Raw genomic sequence first — 22,310 nt, 5'->3', positions numbered from 1 at the left:
GTTGCTTCACATTATACTCAAGATCAAACAGCATATACCCTCAGTATAGAGAAATAAAGAAAAAAGAAACTCACACTGTTGGATGTTTTCTCCAAGTTTCGACCCTTGCTTTCACTCAGTGTCCAGAGCCTTCAAATAATTTTTGTTGTTGTTGTTCGCTGTCTAGATTTATGGCTTTTATTTATGGGGTAATCAGTTTTTTAGGAACTAACCTCTCTAAGCCAGTTGACTATTACATTCTAATGGAGAAAAACGCAGAGAAACTTTGTGACATATTGCAGTTGGGACCCTAGTGGAAAGTTCTTACATCTTACATTTAGAAAGGAAGTAGCAAATATGTCCACCTGCAAAGCTTGAGAATTTTTCCTGATTCCTTCATTTAAGTGAAATATGAAGACTGGTAACATGAGTTCTGTAACGTGAAGAAGGGGCACAAAATTGTGCGTTAACTCTCCGTTGACCGACACACTATATTTCCATTGTCCTTCTGTTCTCTCGGTCCCGCCCAGGTTGCGGTTTGCTTGGTTCTTTTTTCTTCTCTCTCAAATACACAGTTTAATATTTCTTGATAGTGCCAGTGCTTCTCCAGCCAAACATAACCTGTTTCTTGCCAGGCGTTGTTCTGCTATCACAGGCTATGTTCCAGAAAACAAAATTCTTTCTTCAACACCATAAATAGAGCTGACTATTCACTTTTCACATCTTCCTTCCTTTCTTCAAAATCACAGACTGGAGGAGGAGATACGAATACACCATGAAATTCAATTGAAATGAAAATGCCTTAAATTTCTTATTCAGAGGTTTAAAATGTTTTATTTATCCCTTCCTACTTTTTCTTCCTTTTTTTTATTTTGCTGTTTATTTTATGGATCTGGAGAAATGAGCAGTAGAGGAATTTGATGGATATTGTCAGGCATCTTGCCGCGTTTTGCTCTGTGTCTCTTGGAAAGAGTCCCGTGCACTGGAAGTGCTCCATCAGAAGGTGGGTGACATTCTTTCAGGGATATTTTAGAAGAGATTCCTACCCTAATGTAAACTTAGATTTAATGTCCCCAAGGATGCTTTTAACTCTAAGGTGCAATGTTATCACATCACATTGGAAAGGAGCTATTATTTTTACTTAACTGTGTATTGTAGAACTAATAAGCCCTCTTAATACATAAAAATTACTCAAAGAAAGGTACATCTTTTCACGCTATTCTAAAAATCACAAAATTAAAGGAACCTAGGTTAATAATAAGGGGCTGATTTATTGCTTTACTATACAAGAACTCTGCCATGAACCTAACAGAGGCTCCACACAGAAAACTTATTCTGTAGGGGAAGAAGCCAAAAAGAAAATTAGCCCTGTGTTGAAAGAGAACCCATGATGGCTGATTTGATGATATTAATGGCATTTTCCCTCCTTTGCAGTATTATAAAATCTAAACCATTTAATGGTGCTCTTTTCCTTGCCTGGAAGGGAAAAATGACATTGCTCTAAACCCTTTGTAAATTTTAGAGCATATGCTATATAGTAATTTGATGCTCAAACGTTACTGAGTTTAGGAGCTTCATTCCTTTGATCAGAAGCTGTGAAGCGAGAGCCACTCGGGCTCCAGGTCCTGTGTGCCAACCACTGGCCTTCATGATAGTTCATGCTGCCAAGTGGACAGAGACTGATTATTTTCTGGTTCCCAATTTCTGAGTCCTGCACTGTAGGTTAGACGAGCCCATAAAGTTGACTTTGTGTATACAGTACTCTGAAATGGCATAATCAACACATTTTTCTTCCTGCACATGGCAGCAGAAGAGAAGAACATGCTGTATTAATTGATCTGCTGAAACCTTGGTCTACAGGGAAATAAATCTTTCAACCATTGAGTTATAAGGACTGTAGTTTTCCTAGGGCAATGTGGATCTTTTAATTTGATTTTCTGTGTAAAGCCAAACCTTAGTTTTCAGTACTCCCATATATTCAGAAACACTAGAAATCATTTTTATCTACCTACTATTTTAATAATGATTATACTTCCTAATATTAGCTTCTCCTATTTTGCTTGCCCAGGATGCATATCTACAACATTTAGAAGAATAGTAAAAGTACAGCAAATTAAGGATGTATACCTGTTCTTCAGTCTTAACCAACACACCAGTTACTCAGCACTTCTGTTACTGAAAACAATTGAGAATCAAATTATAAATAGAATTAAAAAGATGCCTGTGGCAAATTGAATTATTGTGTCTTAATTATTCATCACTCTCTGTATTCATACGCTTTGTCACATAATTTTGTAACCTCCTACAGAAGGTGGGCTCTACTTTTCTCCCCCTTTGGGCTTAGCCAATGGATATGAGTGAAGGTGACACAACTGATGGCAAAGAACATGACCAATGGGCTCGCTCTCTTGCATTTCTGCCATCAAGAGAAGAGCATCCTGCTGTCCCTCTGGTCCAAGGAGATGAGACAAACTTGAGGAAGAGCTACATGGCTGGCCTGAAAACCTACAGCTTGAGGGGTAGATTCAGCTCAGGTCAGCTGATTCTCAACTGAAACGCAGACTCATCAGCTATCAGTTAAGTGGCGCGGCCAATTTTCAGTCAGACACAGTGGCAAAGATTTATGAGAAAATGCTTTTTTCCTATAAGTTTGTGATATTTTATTATAGAAAATATCTTATTGATGCTTTATACCTGTGATTAAAGTAATTATCACAAGTTCGCATTTACTAAGTCTATGTCTTTAACTCATGGTGGATCTCCTTAATGCTCTTTTCAGAAAGACAGTTACCTTAATCATCCGTAATTCTAAAAATGTGGTCATAAAATAAAAATATAAAAATTTTGATGCATGAAAGATATAGCCTCAATTCTTTAGAAAATTAAAAGGCCCAGAATAACTCATTTTCCTGGAATTACATACCGTTAAACACCCCCTGAAAAGTAATTAAAGCATTCAGTGGAAGATGACTTATATTAAGATCCTGGAAAAACTTGGTTTAGATTATAAGTAGGAGTGATATGTGTCTATATAGAACACCTCATTCAGTAAAGAGTTCACCACTGCCACTGTGCATCATCGGTCGTTACAAGACCCAGTGTGGCGCTAGAAGAAAGATAGGCTTATTTTAGCTGATGGGAGTCTCAAGGGCATGTGTTGATTTAGAGATAAAAGAAATAGTGGAAATGATTTTGGTGTTGAATATTAAATGAAAGCACTTCAACTTTAAGGGGAAATTCCTCATGTCTGTGGTCACCAAAAAGTATTTGTGGCTTACTGATTTTACATCCTGAGAGATAAACTTTTTATGTCCACCTACTCTACTTTAAAACTTATACCGTTTTGTTAAGGGTTTACTCATCTGTGTATTCTCATTTGGAGGAACCTGGGTCTGCAGCTCAATGCTTTACATACTTAGCACCAAGGAAAGGCCATGCTTGGATGTAGTGGCTGTCGTCAGTCTCCACTGAACAGTAAGGATCACCAAGAATAATGAATTCTCCTCATGGTGAAGGCAATTTTGCTGCAGTGGCAGAACAACTTTTTTCCAAAGTTCTGTTTGTAAACCAGAAGATGCCTTTTTGTTTTCTTTATCTGACCAAGTTTTGTCTATTTGTGAGTGTTCTAGCTCATGTAAATTTCTGTGATTCTCTCTCCAGCCCCATTCTACAGAATCATTGCCAAACTTATTGGTAATCATGCTTTCAGTTTATGACATTCTCTGCACTTCCTGGTTGTTAGCCACCAGACCCTTCTCCTGGAACCGGGGAACTTTTGATACCTAGCGTGATCATTTTCTTCACACCCTAACACTTGCCTTTTCTCACTTCCACTTGAGAAACTTCTACGTGCTGTGGTTATGTAAATAAAGAGCAGCTTAGGCAGATATCTAACAGGAAACGCTCAGGTAGGTAGAAGTTGAACAAAATGAGATTTCTGTCCACATAATCCTACCTGGTGATGGAGGGCAGAGAGAAAGTAACATTTAGCCAAAATGACATTTCAAAGATGAAGTTAACTAAGCTAGTGAAAAATTCCGGGTGCAAAATTTTCCCTCAGAGAAGAGAGCACCCTGAGCCTGGTAGGAAGATGGGCTGTATCAGTTTCCTGTGGCTGCTGGAACAAAGTCCCACAAATTGAGTGAGTGGATTAAGACAACAGAAATGTATTCTCTCACAGTGCGGCAGATGTGGGGAGAAATACAAGTCAACTTTAGAGTTGGTTAGAAAGACAAGAAAATTTGGGCCTGCATGCAAAAAAGTATGCATTTTTTACATTTACATTTTTACATTTTACGTTTACATTTGCATTTACATTTTCTGCCTACCCCTAAAATAATACAAGGATAAGGTTGAAGTACAAATCTAAGAACATTTTTATCAAAATAATACAAGGATAAGGTTGAAGTACAAATCTAAGAACATTTTTATCAATCTAACTGTTGTTAGTAAAGAGAAGAAAAATAGCATAGTAAACATAAAACCTTAATAATGTGGTGAAAGTAAGTCCAAATATATCATAAGCCACATGAATATTATTCTTGCCTACTAAAACACTGAAACTCTCAGATAATATTATTTTTAAAGTGTTCACTCTGGTTAGCATTACAAAGGAAGGATGTGTTATGGGAGTTGAAGATGGATTGGAAGGGAGAAAGTGTAAAGGGCAAGAAAATTTCAGAGATTATTTCAATATTGGTGGTAGGAATAGAAATGGAGTAAAATAGATATATTAATGAGATATTTAGAAAGTAGGTTGAATAGTTTATCATATGATCCAAGGGTTAGAAGCTCATGTATTCCAAAATCTTACAACTCTCTGAAGTTACCTTTACCACTGAACTTTTAAAATAACTGACTATAGGTCCCAGGCCCCCAAACTGAGAAATCTATTTCCCCCTTTCTGTTCGCACTATTTCTCAAGATTCTTGTGTAACTGGTAGGTCTCTTAGTGATCTGATACTTACATCCTGTCTCTTCTGAATTCTCAGTCTTTATTATACATTAAATGTCCTATGACTTTCTGTCCCATCTTCCATCAAATGTGTCATAAAATTCTTTGTTTCTTGTAACCAGTAATATCATAAAGCATTGTAGTATATCAGACTTTTATTCAAAATGGTGAGTCATAGAAGAATGTAACAGAATAGCATCAAGTTTAGAGTATTAGTCATCCTTTATCTTAAGACTTCCTCAGCCTTCCCTGCCATCATGAGTTTATTCCTGGTTTTCATTATTCTGCAGCTATGTCCCTAAACCATGTGATTTGATCTTATCTTTTCCCTTCTTACATCTAACCCTCCTTCCACTTTTTTTTATAGTGCTGCTCACTACACACTGCTTTCTTAAAAAAGAAAAGCACAATTTAAAATGAATTCCTTTCCTTTTTTTTTAATACAAGCAATTGCATCCTTCATTTGTACTGCCCCTTCATTCTAGGTCATGAACTGATCATGAGCTGAACATGAACTGAATGGGAGCAGTCTTTTAACATTCAATTAGGCCATAAAGACGTGTTGTAAAATAAATAACACTTTTCTTCCTAAAAGGAAATCTGAAGTTCAAGGATGATTCCTGGGTTTCTAGCTGGTACCATTTATTGATCTGGAAACAGAACAGGGCCAGTATTTGGGGGGTTAGAGGGAGAATTGGAATTGTGAGTTCCATTTTGAGTATTCTGAGTTTAAAGTACCCGAGGAAAACCCATTTGAACTGAAAGTCGAGGAAGAAGCTAAGCATACAACATTGTAGCTCAGAGAATTATATATTCTAAGAATCCTTTCCATATAAATAATAATTGAAGCCATGGGAATCTCTGTGGTGAACACAGAAGATAGGATAGAATGAAAGAAGAGCATTTAGTAAGCCATAATAACTCCAACATTCAGAGTTTGAATAGATGAAGAGCAAGAGAGACCGACCAAGAATTTGCCAGAGAGATAGAATGAAATCCAGGGGTTTCTAGTGATCTTGGAAGCCAAATGAGGTAGAGGTGGGAGAAAGTATTTTTCAAGAAAGTTGTGATCAACAGCATATTTCAAATGTTTCCATGGGGTCCAACAAAAATATATCCAAGATAATCCATGGGTCATAATTAGCAACGTTTAATAATAGTTTCATTGGAATCATATGGGTGGGAATCAGATCGGAATGGTTTTATGCAGCAAGTAAGTGGGGTTGTAGAGACTGTCAGTGTGTTTAAAGTTTTTGAGAAGTTTAGCTTTGAGCAGAGGAGTGGGTAGTTGGAGGGAAAGTTGGAACCAAGGAAGAAGGGTTTTACTTTTCTTAAAATGGGAAAGACTTGATCATGTTTGTTTAGTATTTGTTTTTCGTTCATGTTTAAAAGCTGATGCAAGGAAAGGAGTGGGGAGGTTGATGAAAATAATCTGGGAGGAAAGGGATGAGTGAAGCCCCTGACAGAAAGGATGCCATCAGGGGCTGTAGACTGAGCAAGCCTTAATATTCATTTGAGTAAAATCAAAATAAAAGGCTTACACACAGAAAACCCATAGACCCCGGTATTGAATTCCTGCCATTAATTCAGTTACACAGGAGCACAGATTAGTAAAAGGCAAATTATCTTGGAGAAAGTTTCCAAACTTTGTGTTTTAATTTTTTTGCAGTAAAACACATTGTAAGTTAGAAAACGTAATTCAACAATTTTCGTTACTGGTGTCCTGAATAGAGTAATACATTTCTCTTCTAAATTGTCTCGTATCTTGTTTTTAATGCTTATATTTTCCATTTCATTTCTGTACAAAATATGCTCTGAAAGACTGTTGTTTTCATTCAGAGAAAAAGCGTTGATCCAGAAATGTTCGCACATAATTTAAACAAAAATGCGGTGCTAAATTCCTTACAGCCTTTTGACCATGTTTCTATCAGCAGCTTTAAAACTAATGAGCACCCTTGGGAAGTGAGAAATAGGAAAGATTGCTTGACAATCACAATCAATGGATAAATTCCTCTTTAGAATGTGTTTGTATAAAGAAGTCTTGGAATTCAAAATATATTTCCAGCACCGGTTGAAGAGAATTTTATTAAGTCATTATCACAATAAAGACATTGTGCCAAGTATAGGGGATCAAAGATGGACAACCCTCTAGGACCTTCTAGGGTAAGGTTTCAGGATCACCATTCTAACCAACACTTTGTCTGTGTGGGTGATGGAAATACCATTGAAACTATAACCAAGACTTTACAGATTGGCATCACATTTTAGGAACCACTCTCCAGATAGCATCCTCACTCCAAAAAATTATAAAATAAACTGAAAAAGGAATTCCAAAATTGGTTTGCACTTCCAGAAAGACATTAAATGAGATAAAGTCCATAGACCCCGACATCATTTTTCATATGCACGTCTCTCCTTCTCGGCTCCCTCTCACATCCATACGCGTCAGATCTTCTCATTCACTGTTATGTACAAAGAACAGTCAACCTGCCACTCAACCGTCTCAGTCTCTTCCATTTACCTCTCCTCATTTTCCCCACTCTTACGGTCCACCCGCAAACACAGTCTCCATACGTGATTCTACATTCAGAACGTCCAGTGTCCCTACCTTGCTTTGCTGACTATTTTGCCTTGCAGAAGATAGGGGAAAAAATCATGAGGCAAAATATTTACGACAATTGTTTCAAGTTGTCTTTCCCCTTGACAATTGTTTGAAATCCAGCCCATAGCCCAGACCACAGGGCAAAATGTTCTGGGATCTTTTCTTCATTCTATCCCTGATTGTTTACTGTGTGATAATTTTATGTTGTTTATATACATATGTTGTTTATATATATGGTATATGTTCATTTATATATTGTAAATAATATATATATTAAATTACGTGTTTATTTTACAGCAATATCTGTTTTGCATTTGGGTAATGTTTTGATATTCTACAAAATATTGAGTGATGGCATTTTTAACTGTTTTCTCCTTTGGACTATCTTATCTTTCTCATAATTTAGGCTTCCTGGTTTCAGCTTTTAAATCATACCATTTTAAAATTAGCTATTATTTATATTCTCGTTTTTATCACTTGATTTGAAATAAATATTTTATTTTGTCTTGTGCATCTTTAACTTTCTAATATCTTTGGATTTTTATTTCTTTATTTTAATATTCATTCTTTAGATTTATGTATTATTATCTATTTTAATTTATTCCTAAAGCTCTTTAAAAGTTACAACTTTAAAAAAAAACTATTATTTTATTTCTTACCTTATTTCTTTTGTTTTATCCCTTTTACAGTCACAAGCTTAGCAGTCTTAAGTTTTTGCCTTATGGATTTTATTGTTATAATTTTGGCCTTGCTGTAACTACACATTTTTATACTTCTGTTTTAATATTCTTCTACTCTTCTGATTTTTAAGTTTTTACATCTAATTTTAACCTTTCTTCTAACTTGAATCTTGAGTTTTGCTCTATAATTTTAACACTGTTTACTTATTCTCATTCTTTTAAAGTCAGTGTAAAATTTAACAATTTCATAGTTTCTGTGATAGATGTGGAAACTCCAAATGATGGCCAAGACACTTTTTTGGATATAGCACAATACCACAACGGGGATATATCGAACAGGAAGCCCTTAATTCCGGCTGATGGAACATAGAAAGACAGCAGAGGAAATGGCATTTCAAGTACAAAAGAGAGCTGACTTCACTGAGGTCTTTCTAGGTGTCCAGCGTGATGAGAGTGCTTAACTCTAATAAATCCCTTTATCTTCCCAACAATCAAGCAATAGCTGGTATTACTATATCCACTTTACAAAGGACTCAACTGAAGTTTCATGAAGACTAATTTTTCCTGGATTGTCTGGCTAGTAAAAGATAGAAACCATGTCCATCTGACTAATTCTTCAGTCCTTTGCATCGCATATGCTTATTGACATGGTGTGCCAGGCAATGACAGGGAGACACTTTGGACATAATTACTACGGACTGAGCAGAACCAGAACCATCTAATGTACCAACTGTGAAGAGATCGACATTCTTCATAAAAACGTCATGAAATAACACGAATGAAGTCTGCTTACTCTTTCAAGGTGGTGATGAAAGGTAGATAAGGGGCTTTACATTTTATAATTTACTACAGACAATGTATTTTTATGCTGAAAAGGAAAAATGCAGAGAGGCTGTCTTCTAGTGACTCCCTTTTTACTCTCTTCAGAATTTAAATGTTTAAATTTCATCCACTAACATGAATAGAAAATTTATTTCTACTTAGTAAAGTAATTGTTAATTGACATCTAAATACCTTGAAAATATATTCATGGGAAACATATGGCCATTTCATGAAATCACTGGATTTGTTATAAATTTTTGTTTAGAATTAAACCAGTACTACTCTGTTCTTTAAGCTTTCCACTACTTTATAAACACTCTTGTTGGCCACAGAGTATTTATAGAGTATATGCCAAACTTAATTCAACTAAGAGCCTGGATTTGTTTTTCACTGTTTGGAAAACTGCATAAATTTTGATGATTGACACTCAGGGTGTGATTCTTTTTCCTGGACTGAAAAATAAATGAAATCTTTCTACTTTTGAATAATAAACACCCACAATTTAAACGGAATAAGAGGGCTTTGGTTATTTGTTTTTCAAAGTGCATTCGCTATTAGAAAGTAGACCTAGAAGAAGCAACCTTTTATATTCATTTAATTTTAAAATTTCTCTGGAAAGATACTAGTGACTTGTATTAATACTCTTATAGTTTCTCTAAAATCATCAATGAATTCCTTCTTGACCAAATCAGTTAAACTCAGCATCCTTACTAGTGTGGGTTCAAAGTTTTTCTGATATTACCATGTGGGTTAACTCGTCAAGTAGACAGCATATGTGACTTTGGCTATTAAGTTATTAAGTCGGTACGACTATGTAATCTTATCTATGTCCTATGGATTGATAATTGAATTTTTGAACATTTTGGTTATTACTGACAGCCTTCATCTTCAGAATGTTGAGATCATAAAACATTTTAGATAATTAATAGCTTTCTTAATTTTTCATTGGCAAGCAGATGCCAAAATTTTTAATAATGCTTTAAAAAAATCCATACATGGCAGGTAGTAAAAGCCATATGCAGTTTAAGTAAAGCAATAAGGACTGTCAAAAATAATGAAAAATCACAAATATTATGATAGTAAGTCCTGAAAAGAAATACCTGTCTATAATAGTATAAACCACATGTTGAAAACAAATCATATTTCATTAGATAAAAAGGCTACCCGATTTTTGTTTCAGCCAGGAAGTTAACTTTCTGTTCAATCACAGTTTGTCTTAGTTTAGGGTTCAGGTAACTGCCCCAGATATCCTTTCATTACTTCACTTTTTTCTCTTTATTTTTGCTTTTTTTGTAATATTTTTGCCCATCTATTCTCTGAGTTGGCTCTCAGAGAATCAGAGGGGAAATTGCTTGTGAAAAAATCATCACTCCTTTCAGTACAAATTAGGATTAGCCAAATGAGCAGTATTACGCTACTCATTAAAAACAAAAAAGTCCTGAATAGGCTACTACACAAAAAGGAAGGTAGAGAAATAATGAGTCATCTGCCATCCACCACCTATCCAATTTCTCACTCCTGGTCCCTAATTAGAATAATCCCAGAAGACAGATAGCTGGCAAATGGATACATCATTAGTTATTTTTTCCAGATAGTGATTTGACTTCACCAGGTATCTTCTTCAATCTCTTGTTTTGAGGTTCATGTGGAGTGTGGTGTGGACAGTGAATATTGGTGATAATGTGGGTGTCAGGCATCATCTCAATAAGTAAAGTGTAAATGGAGCAATCTGAGCCCCTTTCTGGATTTCAGCTCTGCCATTGTGCTCGCCCAATGCCTTCTGCTCTCCATCAGGCCTTCGCTGTAAGGTCATTGGATGAGAACTGGGGAGAGAAGACCTGTGAGGTGGATTCATCAGGATTGGCCCTTTGTTATGATGTTGGTCCATTGTGGTTTGATTTTTCATTTGTAAATGATAGAAAACCAAACTAGCTTCCACCTTCCCCCTCAATTGTTACTCACAGATCAGGGTGACTCATTTCAGCGTGGCAGCATCCAGGGATTCAAATAACAGGACTCTTTCTCCAGCTCTAGGCTCTGCGTTCCTTTGTGTTGGCTTCATTTTTAAGTAAAAATGATCACCCACAGTTTGAGACTTACGTCACCTTTACAGTAATGGTCCCAAATCAAATGGAATGCCATTTCTCAATTATTCCAAAGAATCTGTGAGGATGACTGATAGTTCTAATTTGAATCATATGCCCATCCATGTCCTAATGTCTATGTTCATGTAAATGGAGTACTCTGATTGGTCAGTTCATGGTATATACCCAAACTTGCATAGATCAGGGGAGCCCTCCACAATTAAAATAAACACCACAAAAAAGAGAGATACTCTTTTACAAAAACGGGTGACTACACATGCTGTGCAGACACAAATAACTAGTGTCCTATAAAAATATTGAAAAATTTGTAAAAGTTTTCAAAATAGAGATTTTTGTAGAAAATTTGAGATAGATTAGAATATAACTAAGGGAATCTTCTGAGAGAGAAACACTGGGAATAATTTTTATGAGTCTGTTTTGTGTGTGTGTGTGTGTATTTTAACAGTTGAGCTCAAGTTGGATGAGTGAGTTCATAGCTATTTTTCCATTTACTATTATGACAACTAGTTGTCTGTGTTACTAAAAACACTTTTATAAAAATTCAATGGCTCTATAATATATTTTTAAAGGGATATAACATTATTTACAGCCATTTCCTTATTTTTGTTTAAGTTGATTTTTTTCATTGTTTTTAATGATACACATTTTCAAGCATTGGGTTATTTCTGAATTAAGGATTAGTCTTGTAGATAAATTCCTAAAGTCATACTTTTGCATTAAAGTGTCTGAATGTTTGTGTATCTCTTAATTTATATTGACAAATTTATTTCCTGAATTGCCCTGTTTTTAAATATTCTCTTAGGTTCTCTTTTTGTCTCACTATACACATTCTCCCATGGCAAACTAATATACTCCCATGATTTAATTACCATCTTTAGTCGAATGGTTGGTGAATCTGCATATCTAAATTGAGGATCACCTCCTGAGTTCCTGACCTGGAAATCCAACAGCAAATTGACATTTCCACTGGGATGTCTCACTCGGCCTCAAATGCAACATGTATAGAAACCACCCACTGCCGTATCTCCATCCTAAAGTGTGGGTTATGTTGGATTTGATTTTCCTTCTCCTTTTTTTTCTCGGGAGTCCTCTCTTTAATGCCTCTAATAAATGAAATCACAAGATTTCCACAGAAGTCATCAGGCAGCCTAGCCCAGCTTTCCCCCTAACAGTTCTTTACCTCTTTCTGAAGTAGAATTTACATTTAAGAGTATAATAAAAATGCATGCTGTGCATCTGCCTTTTTGACAATTCCGGTCATCAAAATAATGAAACAGTATATGAAGTCTTTCATTTTGACTTAAAAGAATCATTTATAAGTAACATCTTAATACTGAAGAGATTAATAAGTGAAATTATAAAAATCAAAATATAAAATAAAGAAGTACTGTTTTGTAAATTCAGATAACTTGTCTTAGTGTACAAAGACATCTCCGGCTCCCCCAAATAAAAATTAAATTAAATCAGAATGCCAAAGGAAAAGAAAGCAAAGACGGTAAACAAAAGAATTGAATTTCCTATATAGGCACATCTTGGGATACTCATAAATGTAAAATGTTTCCTGCTAAATACTGTGGTCATAGCATAGAACTTAATCTAATACCAATCTAGAAAGCCACACATTCCTATAGAATTATTTTATGGTTTTGGTGATTATTTGATGTCTTTATATATATAAATTTGTTAAATATTCTTTTAGAATGGAGGCATCTCATCTTATCTAGTTTTTCTTAATGGTCATTGGAAAAGGAACAGCCAAAATAATGTTTCTCATGAACATTGGCACTGATGTCGGTTGCAATATTTTTTATGTACTGAATTTGCAAAGAGCCATTTATTCATTTACTGAATAATAATGGCAAACCCAAAGAAATATTCTAAAAATTTTGAAATGGCCTCTCTTTCTTAACTCATTAATTCTTCAAGGATACTGAACTCTTGGTATTGCTCATGATTCCATACGTCTTATGGCTCAACTGGCTAGGAGAATTCAGGAGCTTGATTAATGCTTCTTCTGAAATACATCTGCTGACTGGTCTGTCAGCAACAGTAGAGAAAAACTGGGCAGCTTAAGTTCTAATTTTCTTTTTTATGCAAACAATGGAAGACAGAGAATACAGTCTGCTTATCTAAAATCACAGCCTTCTTCCTTATAGTTATTTCATGTTTATAGAGTTGTATTTCCTATCAAATATAGGGCTGTATGAACAATTAAATCATTCCCTCTGGGTTGTCAGAGACCTGTAACAAACTGATGGCAAACAGTGCAGGAATTTCTCAATGTAAGATGAAACAAGTGAAAACTTAACATAAACACTTATATATTTACCTGGAATAATGTATCAAAATCCCATTTTTATATTCATGGCAGCCTTCAAATTTGGAGTCTCTTTGTACAGTTATTTGACAGAAAACGATCAGTAAAGAGGAGAGAGGTATTTGGTAACATTGCATTTCAATCCATTACTTCTAAGGAAACAACATACTTGGACTTAGTTTTTAAATATTACATGAAATTTTATATAATTGGACGACCAAAAGCTGGGGCCTGAATTGTACTCTTAAGGAGTTAAATAAATAAGTAAACAAATACATATTATTATTGCTAAAATCATTACCTTTGATCTCTCTTAAAAAATCTACTATGACTAAGTCTTGAGAGTAAAAGTTGGTGTTTTTCATTATCTCATCGTTGAACACTCTCTTCTGAGTCAGCTATGCTGGGATTCACACGGAGCAATGCCAATGACAGTGTCCTTTCAGAATTTCTACACCCTGGCCTTATGGGAGAGAATGGTTCTTAATGGATAATGCAGAACACATGGTCCAAGTCCAATAAATCCATCCTGAGTACATTTTCCCATATGGTAAAGCACATGTATTATTTTATTCAAACTTTGGGCATGTTGTTTTAATTTATGACCTACAAAAACTATTTAAAGTACATTTTTAATATATGACTATTGTGGTAAGTAGTATAGCAGCTGATGTTTGCCTTTCTAGAAGAAACCACAAAGTTTTGGATGGAACCATTTGAAACTAAAAATCAACATGATGATGCTATCAGTACTGACTGGTGATGGCATCAGGAACAATAGAGAATATATCATTTCAGAGTTATCAATCTCACAGCCAACTAGAAAGAAGTCATAGATCGAAACTTCAAGGAAATTAGCAGGACTAACCATGGATTATACACAATGTTGAACTAAATTGAAGTAGTTCTTGTGAATGGATACCTTGCTTCACTTTTCTTTTCTTTCTCTGGTAGCTTGGAAGAAAGTAACGTTCTTTCTGTTGGCAAGGAGACTCCACATGTAAGGCAATTTCTCCTGGCCTTGAGACCACCAGTAATGGGATCTCAAAAACAGGGTATACATGTACCTGGTTGCTAAAGTTTCGATGCCACTAAGATTCACAGAAACCTGAGATAATGTGTTGAAATAATGGCTGGTGGATACAAAGTATTTGAACTACAAAGTCCTGAAGTTAGTACAATATCAGAGAGACATTTTTGTTTTGAAGGACAAGGCAAAAAAAGTTATAAAAGAAATAAATTGTAAAAATTTACTACTGTTTAGCAGTACCTCCATTTCTATATTCATTTAAAACCTGTTTTGCATGCTATAAAGTTATATTTTATACTGAAAACTTCAATGTCCATGAGAGATGATGACTAATATGCTTGAGTCATCTAGAGATGATCCAGGTAATAATCTACGTAAACCAAATGTCAGGTGAGTCGTGAAAACTAAAGGTTCCTGATTCAGGAAGTCCATGACCCCCAGTGTGTGTCTTCTGCTGTAGGTACTTTCATAGTTGTCACAAAATAATTTTTAAAGTGTCAAAATTCTCGACTTCTATGAAATCTCAAAAAAAGGATATTAAAACCTGAGCCAATGTAAAATTATTGCATTTTGTATATAAATGGGTTTTTTTTGTTTTTTCCCCTTAATGATGCTTAGCGAGTGAAGAACAAAAATATAAAGATGTTTCTATTTTTACAACTTTATTTTAGGTTGAAAACGATCAATCTCATTAGAAATTACTAGCTAAGCAACAAAGGAAAAGCAAAATTATTTATCGAAACAACAGCTTAAAATGTAACACGGTAAACAACAAAAGTGTAATTAAGTTGCATAATACATATCTTTTTTTAATCCTAACCTAGTATGCTAGATATCTCCTCTTTTTTCATCCTGTTGTGTGTCCTGGGACCCAACCTACATGCACTAAACTAACAGGCTCTCTGAATCTCAGTTGGTACAGCCTGCGGGAGCATCATCAGAAGTCAGACACTGAGGAGGGCCAGTGAGGTCAGGGTATTTATTCCTTGCTGCCTCCCTTCAGGGTCACTGCAGGCTGGCTAGGGGCAGCACTTGAAGGTCACAGCAAGTCACACAGCTCCCTCAACCCAGTTTTCTCTTGCCCCGTGCTCATTATCATCTCCACCCTTATCCTTAAATGGAATAATGGCTCCCAGCTCTTTAAGCCCCTGAAGTACTATCCTTGTGTTTTTCGTAAAGACTACCCATCCCTTAGCAAACAGTCACTTTTTAAAAATCTCCTCGAATGTATCTGTGACATTTATTTCTTTCCAGGACTCTCACTGATACACAATTAACAGGTATCCAGATATCTGGTGGCCATTCTTATTACCAAACAGGGAAATAATATGTACTAGTATCTACTCAAAATTTAGTCTACATGGAATATAACCTAAGATTCATGGAATATAACCTGAGAGTCTCTGTGCAAAGAGTATTCTTTAGAAAAAAACGTATAATATTGTAAAAAAATAAATAAAAGTCAAGAATCATCTTTTCTAGGATTTGGATGACTTAGTACTTCCCCACTCTTCCCAGAGTTTGTCAAAATACTATTAGACTCATCATGTTTACGAAATCTTCATTCAGTGACCTAAATGAAATTTAGTAAGAGGAAGCCTCACTATATAGACTTTCCAATTTCCAAACAAAAATTTATTTTGCTTCTTGGCCAGTTGACTTTGCAAGTGCATAAATATCTTGGCCATTCTCGGATTTCACTAAAATTTGAACTTTGCCAAAACATACATTTGATCTAAACCTGTATTATTTCCTTTTTTTAAGGTTGAGGTTAAATGACATTTTTGCTTCCATTTTATCTTTATATTATTCATCTCTTTACCTGAAAAGTAAGTGTTTTTTTATTTTTCTTTTTGCAGGTTGCTTTTCATTATTTGATGTCACTGTATTCCTATGAAAGTACTTATAAAGTTGTTTATAATAAGTGTTTCAAATCAAGCGTGTTCGTTTCTCTTTATTTTATTAAAGGTGAAAATTCAACGCGAAGAAATTAATTCATTTGGGCTATTATTACTATCATCAATGTCACCTATCTGCACATGAATCTCTGTAACGTTGCCTGACTTTTCGTCTAGTTCACCCTTCTGAAGCAACTCTCTCTTTTCCTGACCTTACATAATACATAATCCTCATTTTTATATCTCTTTTCACTTTTCTCCCAGTCACTTTAGGACATGATGTTCTGAGGTGGCCAGTCTGGGCAGAGCCCTGAATCTGCTATTTGTCTGAGAGAGGAATCTGAATTTAGACAAGCTTTAACTGGGTACCTACCATGAGTTATACTAGACATCAGGGCAGCATTGCAGCTGGCCTATTAGCTCCTTTTTGCAATTTAGAGAAAGTCTTCCTTTTCGTCTAGTTGTCACAGCTCTTTCATAGGGCACACACATTGGGTTTCAGCCACCAGTGACCACTTTGCCTGGGTGCCTTTGAACAGTGTACACACAGCACAACCATACATGACCAGTGCCACACTGAGGATAAAAGAGATAAATTAGACACTGGCTTTGCTTTTGAGGAGCTCGTAACTGATTTGGGGAGACAAAAATGTATGAAAAAAATGTAATGTTAAAAATACTAAGTCTATAATCAAGGTATGAAAAATCTGTGCTATGGAAACCCATCAAATAAAGCTAATAATTTAAAGGGTTAACAAATTTCTACAACTCTTATGTAACAAAGAATTGCAAGCCTAGGGCCTAAATTGCTGTGGTTTTGAAAAATTCAAGACCACCGATGTACTTTTCCTGGGCTTTCTTACTCTCAGCGGACTTTTTGTGAGTACTGAGAACAATTAACTAGTCTAGTGCCCCCTTATGTGTGTGTAACATATAAACCTCTGCTCCCTGCCAGAGAGAAAACACACTCCCACTTTCAGATAGACCGTCATGCTAACAGCAAAGCAAGCTGTCTTTTTTTCTCACCTGTTTTCTGGTAGTTGCCCTCTTAAGAGCCTGAATATAATACTGCTTCACGGCGTCAGTAAGGTTTTCACAGAGAAGATGTACTTTACATATTGCAGAATTTCAGGCCAAGAGATTTCTGCGTAATGAGAGTGGATAAAGTGACAGGTGAGTATTCTGCATGGAAAAAACACTATACTCAAATGCTCTGAACTGCAAAGGCACGAAAGGATGCAGCATATTCAGCAAGGAGCTCTGACTTGCTGCAACCCGGAAAGTGTATATGAGCAGTCATGGAGAAAGAAGGTGAAGAAGATAGGTAAGTAAACAAACAATTAAAAAACATAGGACTTGTGGGGAATATGGATTTTTCTTAAAAGTCAGTTGAGAATCAGGAGAAGTCTTTAAAGGAACAGATAGACATAATCAGATGTGGTTTTTAGAAGACAATGTAGGCAATAGTGTGGAGCAGGGGAAAGTGGCACAAGTCTAATAATGGTGAGAACATGCTTGCAGTCATTGCCACATATGGGTCAAGGGTTCTCAACCTGGGATGATTTTGTCCCATAGGAAACATTTGTCGATGCCTGGAGAAAGTCAGAGGGGGAGTAGGCTTCTGGAATCTATAGGCTGAGAATGCTGCTGAACCCTACAATGGATAACACAGTCCCCAACGACAAAGACTTATCCTGACCAAAATGTCCACGGTGCTGAGAGAACCTGCTTTAAGCAGGCTGTTAGTGTGTAGTATCACATTGAGGGTTTAATTTATCTTTCAATGTCGAGCATCTTTTCCTGTGTTCAACTAATACTGTTGAGCATCTTTTCAACCTTTCATTTCTTGGAGATATCTTCTTTAGTGAAGCATCTGTTTAAATCATTCGCACATTTTTAAAACTTGGGTTATGTTCTTATGTATTTTGAGAGGTCCTTATATATTTGAAATACTAGTTCTTTATCAGAAATGTGTTTTGCAAATATGTTCTCCCAATCTCTTGTTTGCTTATTTATTCTCTTAATTATATCTTTTAAAGAGCAGAAGGCTTTATTTTTTATGAGGTCTAATTTTCCAGCTTTTTCTTTTATGGATCATGCTCTTGATTTATATCTAGGAAATTTATGCCTAATTCAAGGCCCCAAAGATCTTCTCCTATGTTGTTTTATAGTTTTAAATTTACATTTAAATCACTGATACATTTTTAACTATTTTTTCTAAATGGTACAAGGGATGGATCAAAGTTCTTTTTTGGTGTTGGCTTTTTTTTTTTTTTCTGGATATAGATATCTGATTGTTCCATAAAAATTTGTTGAAAAGAGTACCCTTTTTTCTCTGGGTGCCTATGAAACTTTGTAACAAGAGCAATCGATCATGTATAGATGGACCTATTTCCAGACTCTCTGTTTTGTTTCATTGATCTGTCTTTATGCCAATACCACATTGTCTTAATTATATGGCATTATAATAAATTTGAAGTCAGATAGTGAAACTCGTTCAACTTTATTCTTTTTTTAAAAGTTCTTTGTCTCTTCTATATCCTTTGCATTCTCATATGAATTTTAGAATTAGCTTGTCAATTTCTATAAAAACTATGCTGATGTTTTGAATGGGATTTTGTGGATCTATTGATCTATATGAGAGAATTTTTACCTCAAAATATTGAGTCTCTTGAGTCATGAGTGTAGAATGTATTTCCATTTATTTAAGTCTTTTTAAAATTCTCTCAACAAGTTTTGTAAATTGTTGTGTAGAGGTCCTGCCATGTTTTGTCAGATTTATCTCTAAATATTTCATGTATTTGGTATTATCATAATTGGAATTTTTTTTTTAATTTCAGTTTCCAATTGTTCTTTGCTATTCTAATGAAGTACAAGTTGTTTTTTTTCGATTGATCATATATTCTACCACCCTGATCAGGTCAGTTATTGTTTCTAGAAGCTTTTTTGTGGTCTGCAAATAGACACAGTTTTAGTGCTTCCGTTCCAACTTGGATGCTTTTCTTGCCTCCTTGCTCTGGAGTGAATGTATGAATTGGTATTTAATTTAGAAAATTAGGCAATTTTTCTTATATGTTAATGTTACTGCTATCTAACTTACTTCCATTGTGGTCAGATAGTATACTTTGTATGAGATGAACTCTTTTATATTTATTGAGATGTTTTATAGCTCAGAATATGGAACATATTGTTAAGTGTTTCATGTGCACTTGAAACTATCTAAACTGACTGGTTTTCTGTACATGTTCTATCAATGATTGTGAAAGGCATGTTGAAATATATGACCATAGCTTTGGTTTTGTTTATTTCTCCTTACAGTTAATTAGTTTTTGATTCATATATTTTGAATTCTGTTTTTAGTATATAAACATTTAGGATTATTATATCCTCTTGAAGAATTGACCTATTATTATGAAGGGACCTCATTTATTCCTGGTAATATTTTTTCTCTAAAATCTTCATTTTCTGATATTAATTTAGCCACTCCAGCTTTATTTTGACTAGTTAATATGATATATTTTTCCCATGCTTTTACTTTTAATCTATTTGTGTCTTTATGTTTAAAGGGGTTTTATAAGCTTGGATCTTTCTTTTTTATTCCGACTCCGACTTTTAACTGGAGTTTTAAGGCCATTTTATATTTATTGTCCTTAATGATATTGTTGGAATTAAATCTTTCATCTAGTTGCTGGTTTTCTATGCGTCCAATCTGTTCTTTGTTCACCTTATTTTCCATTTTTTTTAATTAATTGAATTTTTTCATGATTCTATTTCATCTCCTTTGCTAGCTAATTAGATATAACTTTTCTTCTTATTTTAGTGTTTGCTTTAGAATTTGTAGTATAGCTGCTTAATTTTTACATTCTGCCTTCATTTGATATTATACTGCTTCACAAAGAGTATAAGAAACTTATGATGTATTTTCATTTCTGCCCCTTGACCTCCATACTATTATTGTCATGCATTTTACTTCTATATGTTATAAATATCACAATGCATTTTTATTATTTTTCCTTTGAATAGTTAAAGTAGTTAGGAAAAATGTCTCACTTGCAAAGATGGTACCATTTCTGAAGTTCTTCATTTTTTTTTTTTTTTTTTTTGAGGAAGATTAGCCCTGAGCTAACATCTGCTGCAAAGCCTCCTCTTTTTTGCTGAGGAAGACTGGCCCTGAGCTAACATCCGTGCCCATCTTCCTCTACTTTAGATGTGGGATGCCTACCACACAGCCAGGCTTGCCAAACAGTGCCATGTCCGCACCGGGGATCCGAACTGGTGAACCTCGGGCCACCGAAGCAGAACCTGTGAACTTAACTGCTGTGCCACCGGGCTGGCCCCCAGAAGTTCTTCATTTTAATCTGGTATAATTTTCCTTCTGCCTGAAGGGTTTTCTTTAATATTTCTTGGATTACAGGTCTACTGGTAATGAAATTGTTCAGCTCTTGTATGTCTAGAAAAGCCTATTTCTCTTTCATTTTTCAAAGGTAATTCGACTGGTTAGAGAATTTCAGGTTGAGAATACAGCAAAAATATTTTCCCCCTGTGTTCTCAGTGGCTTTGTTTCCAATGAAAAATCTGCTGCCATTTTTATCTTTGTTGTCTATGTTATGTCATTTTCTTATAGCTGCTTTTAACATTTTTCTTCTTTGCTCCTTTTAATTAATTTGATTATGATATACCTTAGTGTAGTTCTCTTCTTCTTTTTGTGCTTAGAGCTCCTTGAGTATCTTGGATCTATGGAGTTATACCTTTCATCAAATTTGGAACATGTTTGGCCTTTGTTTCCTCAAATATTTTTGCTCTACTTTCTATTCATTCCCCTCCTTCAGGAACTATAATTGCACATTTGTTTGACTATATCGAGTTTCCTAAATCTCTGTCCAATTTTTCAACCTTTTTTCTTTCTGTGTTTTATTTTGGTTGGTTTCAATTACTATATGTTCAAGTTCAACAATCCTTCCTTCTGCAATGTCTCACCTACCATTAATCCTGTTTAATGTGTTTTAGTCTCTATCATTTGAATTTTCATTTTTAGAAATTTGATTTGGGTATTTTTTATATCTCACATCTCTACTTATATATCTCATATTTCCTCTCGCTTCTTGAACATATGTAATACAATTATAATAACTATTTTAATGTCCTTGTCTACTAATTTTATCATGTACCATTTCTAAGTAGGTTTCAATTAGTTAATTTTTCATGTCCTAATGGTTTCTACTTTTCAGCTTCTTTGAATGGTAATTTTTGATTGGATGTCAGATGTTATTTTTACTTTGTTGGATGCCATCTGTGTTTATACTTCTACAAATATTCTTGTGCTTTGTTCTGGAATATGTTAAAGTTACTTGGAAGTAATTTGGCTCTTTGGGGTCTTGCTTTGTAAGCTTTGTTATGTGAGGCCAGAGCAGTGTTTAGTCTCGGTCAGTGGCTCTCTATTAGAGGTGATTTTTGTCCCCCAAGGTATATTTGGCAATATCTGGAGATATTTTTTATTTTCACTACGTGTTGGTGGTGATGGTGGGAGGTGCTTCTAGCATCTAGTGAGTAGAAGCCCGTGATGCCACTAAACATCTTGCAACATACAAGACAGCTCCTCCTACCTCAGTAAAGAATCATACAGCTCAAAACATCAATAGTGCTGAGACTGAGAAACACCAGTCTTTGAAAATCGTGAGTTTGTATACTAAGGGATTGGCATGATAAGGAGAGAAAAGCCCAAATTTACAATCATTTATTAGGCTAAATAAACAGCATTAGACTCCCAATTGCATGAATATTCAAGAGAGAAGTCACTGATGAAAAAAACAAATATTTTTTTCTTGTGAAAGTGAATGCTTATGATTTCATTAATTTGGACCAAGAACTCTGAGAAAAAAGGTTTTAAGAGAAAATAAAGAAAAATTAAACCAGAGAAAATTAT

The 22,310-nt window shown here is 35.0% G+C and overlaps 1 long non-coding RNA gene across 1 annotated transcript in view; it reads left to right on the top strand.

The window, feature by feature from the left end:
• The window catches only part of LOC111774918 (uncharacterized), a 126,563-nt gene extending 123,859 nt beyond the window's left edge, over positions 1 to 2,704 (top strand). Inside the window, exons 3-4 of the long non-coding RNA XR_002810242.2 lie at positions 878 to 982; positions 2,048 to 2,704. This is a non-coding gene — a long non-coding RNA (uncharacterized lncRNA). The remainder of the gene's footprint in view (positions 1 to 877; positions 983 to 2,047) is intronic.
• The last annotated feature ends 19,606 nt before the right edge of the window (positions 2,705 to 22,310 follow it).

This window comes from Equus caballus, chromosome 9 (assembly GCF_041296265.1).
Source record: "Equus caballus isolate H_3958 breed thoroughbred chromosome 9, TB-T2T, whole genome shotgun sequence".
Lineage (NCBI taxonomy): Eukaryota > Metazoa > Chordata > Mammalia > Perissodactyla > Equidae > Equus > Equus caballus.
This window is presented reverse-complemented; position numbering and strand designations above follow the sequence as displayed.